The sequence below is a fragment of the Leptonychotes weddellii genome, chromosome 12, assembly GCF_054177405.1.
Source record: "Leptonychotes weddellii isolate Sample4059 chromosome 12, ASM5417740v2, whole genome shotgun sequence".
In the NCBI taxonomy this organism is placed as follows: Eukaryota; Metazoa; Chordata; class Mammalia; order Carnivora; family Phocidae; genus Leptonychotes; species Leptonychotes weddellii.
Window position 1 is genome coordinate 79,067,777 of NC_138380.1, and position 7,259 is coordinate 79,075,035.

Below are 7,259 nucleotides of genomic sequence, written 5' to 3' on the forward strand. Positions count from 1 at the left end.
CCTTGCCAATACTTATTCTTTTTTAGGCATGCTAGTGGTACTGAAGTGGAATCTCATTGTGATTTTGATATTGATTTTTTTTTTTTAAAAGATTTTATTTTTAAGTAATCTCTGCTCCCAACATGGGGCTCAAACTTACAACCCTGAGATCAAGAACTCAGAAGAGTTCTTCTGAGTGAGCCAGGGGCCCCTGATTTTTATTTTCTAAATGACTGTTGATGTTGATCATCCTTTGATATGCTTATTGGCCATTTACATATCTTCTTTGGAGTTGCTATTTATGTGTGTGTGTGCATGTACTCAGATAAACATGCTCTTGTTCCTGAGGCCGTTGCTCATAATAACACATGTTCTCATTATGAGGGTCTGTGAGAATTTTCCTCCACTCTCAGTACATGGGAAACCATACTGCTACCCTCTCCTAATTTATTATTAATGATTTTAGCACTGTTGTGATTCCCCCATTTCCTTGTTGGCTTTTGATGTTAAGACCTGAGGTTCATCATACCTACGGCTGTAAGTGACCATACATACATATTCCTATATAGTACGTTCGTTCGTTTTCTTTCTTTCTTTCTTTCTTTCTTTCTTTCTTTCTTTCTTTCTTTCTTTCTTTCTTTCTTTCTTTTCTTTCTTTCTTTCTTTCTATTTTAAAATGATTTTATTTATTTATTTGACAGAGAGAGACACAGCGAGAGAGGGAACACAAGCAAGGGGGAATGGGAGAGGGAGAAGGGGTCTCCCGCCGAGCAGGGAGCCCGATGCGGGGCTCGATCCCAGGACCCTGGGATCATGACCTGAGCCGAAGGCAGACGCTTAACTGACTGAGCCACCCAGGCGCCCCTATAGTTCTTTATTTAAACTTGCATTGTGGAATATGCTTACTTCTTATTTGCTAGTTCAAAAAATATTATAAACGTTTTATATATGGTAATGTTAAAAGTTCAGACAAAGTGGAAAGTAAGCAAAAACTTAAAGTTCTCACTTTTACTTCCAAAACAGTATTCCACAGTCCATTTCCCCAAGGTGGATTTAAAGGGTTTAAAAGCCACCTGGGTGGCTCCTCTTGGTTTCAACTTGGGGTCATGGTCTCAGGTTGTGGTATCAAGCCCCGCGACAGGCTTTGTGCTGGGTATGGGCTCTGTTTGGGAGTCTCTCTCCGCCCCAGCTCCCTCCGCCCCCCGCTTTCTCTTAAAAAAAAAAAAAAAAGTTTCATAGGTGTCCTCCCAGAAATTCATGTGTATATATGTATATCCATATGTGTATAACTTCCATAAATGAAATTGATCTGTGCATGATCCTTATTATGCTATCTTTCTTTCAGTAATATTTATGGTTACAGTTCCATGAATCTAAATATAGTTCTGCATCATTGTTTTCTGCATAATATTTTATTCTGTTTATTTACTTTATTTTTTTTTTTAAAGATTTTATTTACTTGACAGAGACAGAGTGAGAGAAGGAACACAAGCAGGGGCAGAGGCAGAGGGAGAAGCAGGCTTCCCACTGAGCAGGGAGCCCGATGTGGGGCTCGATCCCAGGACCCTGGGATCATGACCCGAACCGAAGGCAGACGCTTAACAACTGAGCCACCCAGGCGCCCCTCTGTTTATTTACTTTAACTTTGATACTTAAATGTTTCCCCTTTTCAAACTTTTGTAAATAATGCTACTGGGAACTGCTTGTATATTCATCTTATGGGTTTGTTTTGAGCATGAATGTGTACATGGAATTAGCTAGTTTGTAGCACAGCACATTTTGACTTTAAAACATGTCACTATTGGGGTGCCTGGCAGGCTCAGTCGGTGGAGCTTGCAACTTTTGCTCTCAGGGTTGTGAGTTCAAGCCCCACTTTGGGTTAGCGATTACTTAAAAATAAAATCTTGGGGAGGAAAAAAAGTCACCAGTTGCCCTCCAGAAAGATTATACTGATTTATACATTTACCAAAGGTACATGAGGATGGTTCCACATAGCACCACTAAGTACATGGTGTTACCAACAATCTCTATTTTTATTTTACTCATTTGATTTTTCGTAAGACTGGCCGATTGTATTTAACATTTCTGAAATTAATTGTGTCCTTCATATTTTTTTTTAAAGATTTTATTTATTTATTTGACACACACACACACACAGCACAAGCAGGGGGAGCGGCAGGCAGAGGGAGAAGCAGGCTTCCCGTGGAGCAGGGAGCCCCATGGCGGGGCTCAATCCCAGGACCCTGGGATCGTGACCTGAGCCCAAGACAGCTGCTCAACCCTGAGCCACCCAGGCGCCCCCTTCATATTTTTTTGACTATTGGGTTTTTAAAGCTTGATTTTATTCTTTTTGTGTCATGTGATCTTGTTTATTTTTTTAAAGAAGGTTTAGTTCTTTTACTGTAATTTCATCATAATCTTGATTATGCTTTACTCCTTTGTCCTTTTATGTGCTAATTAAAATCATTCTACATAGTTTTGTGACTTCTGTTGATCCTTTCAGGCTACTCAGCTCTTTTCACTATACCACTCAAATTCACTGTGAGCCTTTAAATTTCAATCTCTCATCAGACTTCCAGACCAAAGTTCTTGCTGGGAGAATAGTAATTTTTCCTCTATTAGTAATACACTGAGATGGTAAAGTTCTCTCCAAGACTGTTAGGTCTGAGGCATAGAAGAAGGAGATTTCAAGAAGGAAGGATTTAATAATAGCAGTATTCAGCTAAGCCACGGTTTGAGGAGGATGAAGGTTAAGACAGGGCCAGTGAACTAATCTGCAGGGAGTGTCCCTAGAGACCCCATTGATTGAGGTCATGGAGATGACCAGGTGTACTGGAGAGATCATAGCAGATTCTTGGGTAAAATTTAGCAGTTAAATGAAGAAAACATTTTAGCTTGTTGGGGGTGAGGTTAATTGGTTACCCAATTAATAAGGGAAAGTTGATTTTAGTACAGGATCCCTTGAGCATATTTCTATGCAGAAGAGAAGAAATCTGAAGAGTACTTGAGGGGCTGGCAAAGAAAGAAGTAAGTGAGTGAATTTTGGTGATAGTAGTCTTGTAGAGATCGAGTCACTTCTTTCTTGCAGAATAGGGAGGTTTTTGTTGTGGTGAGCAGAATAGTGACTGGTTATTATTGTTGAATAATGAATTATCCCAGAACTTAGCAGCCTTATGCCAGTTTTTAATTTTGCTTATGATTTTATGGATCAGGAATTTAGAAGGGGCAAAAATAGGATGGTTTGCCTCTGCCGCATGATGTCTGTGTCTTCAGCTGAGACCTCTCAAAGGCTTCAAGTGACTCGATGGGCTGGGGACTGGAATCATCTGGAAGCTTACTTACTCACTTGTCTGGTCCCTGGGACCGAGGACTGGAAGGCTGGAACTGCCAACTGGAACACCTCCATGTGGCTTGGCTTCCTCACAGCATGGCAGCCTTAGGGTATTCAGACTTACCTGGTGACTCAGAGTTCCAAAAGCAGACCTCCACCTTTCAAAGTGAGAGCTGTGTTGCCTTTTACAACCTAGCCTCAGAAATGAGGCCGTCACTTGTGCTACATTCTTTCGGCTGGAAGCATTTCGGAAGCCAGGAAGGAAGGGAAGAGAAGTAGAGTCCATTTCTTCATGATAGAACTTTGAGATTCTAGAAGAGCAAGTGGTTTGGAAGATACCATTGTGTCCCTTTTTGGAGAATACAATTTGTCAGAAGAATGTCATAAGAACTTAATGAAAAGACATTGCAGCCTCCCATCTGTGTTTAGCTAGATGTATTTTTTGGTATAATCATTTAACTATTTTCCCTAAAGCATAAATTCATTTAATACTCTTTTTGTCTGGCATGGATTATAAGTCCTAAACCTGAAACCCACTAACTGTATCTAAATTGCTGTGTCGGGTGCCTCATATAGGAGTATGCACAAGTTGGTACATGAGTCAGGCTTTCTCATGATGATTAAACTAGAAAGCATTCTTTGCTTTTGGACTATAAAACTAGATGGGGCTTTAGATTGAGGCTCCAAAGCAAGTTCTATTTTCCATATATATATGTTGAAGACCTTTCATTTACTACATTTGTAGTCCTTTGAATCTAAGACCTATGTTCTTTTTCCCATTTTTAAAATTTCTTGAGAATAATTGAGAATTTGGATTATTGACAATGTATTATTCTTCATTTTTTATAAGATGTAACATCTGCTTGGGAAGATGCCTACAGTTGTGTGGTTGAGTCCAACCTTGCTGTGCACTTTGGTATATCCTTGCTCTCTTGTGGTCAGTAGGAGCCAAAAATAACAACGAGCCTTGACTTCTTGAAGGAATGTAGTCTTTCAGTTATATATTGATATCTGAGTGCGTATAATTATGGGCTTTGGTTTCAAATAGCCAGGGAACTGCTTTCAGGGTGCTTTTACTTGAAAAGTTCCTTAGTTACTGAAAGAAATCTTAGTATTTTTTGCCTGTCTTCTGATTTCTGAACTGCTTTTACCCAATTAAGACTTTCTCATTCCAAGATCAATTATTTTCCCTGTTCATATTTTAATGTATTGTATTTGAACTTATCCAGAACATAATTAAGAACCAAGAAATGAGCCCAGAATCTTTGAGTACATATGAATAATGTCCAAGTTCTTATACTAAAGCCTATGTTTACTAAAAGGGGAGAGAACGCCCTTTCAGAATTTCAAATAAAATCTATTTTCTCTTTCTTTGTCCACAAATCAAGTAAGGAGAAGGCTAAGAATAAGAAATAAGATATAAAAGCTGGAAAAATAATAAAATCCCCATAAACACTGCAGCCTTTTCTGTTTGATGTAATGATAAAATTTTTAGGCAGAAAGACCACATGTCTTATCAGAGGAAAATCAGATTGTTATCAGACTTTTGTACATCAACGTTGTAGGCCAAAAGACAATAGTGTAATGCATTTGACATACTGAAGGAAAGAAATTCTGAGCCAAGTGTTTTGTATCCAGTCACATTGACCTTCAGTTATAAAGGTCCCATGCAAATTGTTAGGTACATGCAGGTCTTGAGGGAGTATTTTTCTCTGAGAAATCTGTTTTTTTAAAAAAGAACTGTAAACAACCAAAATTAATGCAGAGGGATAGACATGAAGACTGATTTCATTAAATGACAAAATTATACCTGAAAAATTACACCTCTGTCAGTCCTCTGGAGTATTTATCTTACAGCATAGTATTAACGAGACGCTCAAAAGGACTTTAAAGAATCGAGGTTTACTTTCTGTTGACTGTATTTTTCAATTTAAGGGTAAATTTTATAACAACATATTTAATAGAGCAATGGTTTACATTCTCTTACCAAAGATACATGAAGAGATAAATGGCTGTGCCTGGCACTGTGTATTTAAGAAACAATAGAAAGTATTGGTAATGGATACAAAATGTGTCTGTGAACTCTCTTTAGCTGTGAATTCTGAGATTTGTAGGTTATTGGTATGTACAATATATTTTTAGTGAAATTGCATACTTGTTGTATGTGTATGTATGAGAAAAAAAGCTTGTGACCCAAATTGCAGAGTCAAGTGAATCTCTGTACTTGGTCTCTTGAAAATATCCATTAACCGTTTATAATCTGATGTTAACTCCTCTGCATTTTAAGGACTACCTACCTTTAAGGTGTATTTATAGTATACTGTGTTCTAAACCATTCTTGCTGGATTAAGAAATGATTCAGGAGTGTTCTAGACTATAGACTGTAGAGATTAGACTTCTGGAGTCTGCCCTGCCCCACCATGGGATTTGCATGTCCACTGTGGGCTCTGTCATTCCTTTTTTTTTTTTTAAGATTTTATTTTTAAGTAATCTCTACACCCAGCATGGGGCTCAAACTCACAACCTCAAGACCAATAGTTGCATGTTCTACCGACCGAGCCAGGCAGATGCCCCTTGAGGGTCTTTTCTAACAAAGTGAAAATGTCAACATCACTATATTTTAGAAAAATTTGGCTGTATCTACAAAATTGTGGCACTAAAATGACAAGAAACCTAAAACCTAAAATTATTGATCATAAAAGCAGATGAAATCCTTACTGTATTTGACTTTCATCTAGAATCACGTTCCAACTTTGTAAATATTTGGAGCTATTAGTGGACTTTACCCTTAAATGTTTTTAGATCCTGTGATGGCCATGTTCAGGATCTTGTAAGTATTGTCACAGCTCAATTTCCTTCTTAGCAATTTGTCTTAAATACTGTACATTTTAATTTTGCAGTATAAAAAGTATAATTTTTCCACTACACAATTCTCTTAGCGGTGTTTTTGTGTGCTATTACTTGAGATACATTTAAATTATTAGTTTACTTTTCCCCATCTGGTCATAAGAGAAATAAAGAGAAATATTCTAAGGATGTACTGTATTACTAAATTTTGTTCTCAATTAATAACGGAAGTCTAAACTTGAACAACTCTCAAGGCTCTTCACAATCTGATCCCAAAGTGCTTTTCTTGTTTTCCTCTTAGCAGCAAACAGAAGTATTTATTTTATTTTTATTTTTATTTTTTTAAAGATTTGTATTTATTTACTTGACAGAGACACAGCGAGAGAGGGAATACAAGCAGGGGAAGTGGCAGAGGGAGAAGCAGGCTTCCTGCAGAGCAGGGGGCCCGATGTGGGGCTCGATTCCAGGACCCTGGGATCATGACCTGAGCTGAAGGCAGACGCTTAATGACTGAGTCACCTGGGCACCTCAGAACATGCCTTCCTGCTGTTGTAATATTCCTCTTGCTATCTCTTTTTCCTTCTGGGCCTTCCTCTGTTTTTCTATTAGAGTGTAATATTAACCCAGAATTTAATGTTAGCCACATCTTAAACTGGTAAAGCCTTTTCAAGTTTCTTCCTCACACCATACCAAGGAACAGAGAACCAACCTCGCTCCCATTTGTGTCTCTTGTGTTCTCTGCTTTCTCCCTGGTGTATTTATTGCTTTGCCTGTTGTGATCCAGGTACTGTATGCTGGGGATACTGTCTTTCTCCTTGTAGTGTTTAAAATCTCCTGGGAAAGGGGTGCCTGGCTGGCTTATTTGGTGGAGTGTGCAACTCTTGATCTTGGGGTTTTGAGTTGAGCCCTACATTGGGTGTAGAGATTAATTAAAAAAATAAAATCTTTAAAATAAAATCTCCTGGGGAAAGACAAATGAGAAAATGAATAATTAAAATATTCCCAGAAAAATCAGGAAATGCTTCCAAGGAGAGAACCTTGTTTGAGCTTATCCTGAAAGATAAGTAGCTGTTAAGTGTATCTTAACACTTTACATACTTGA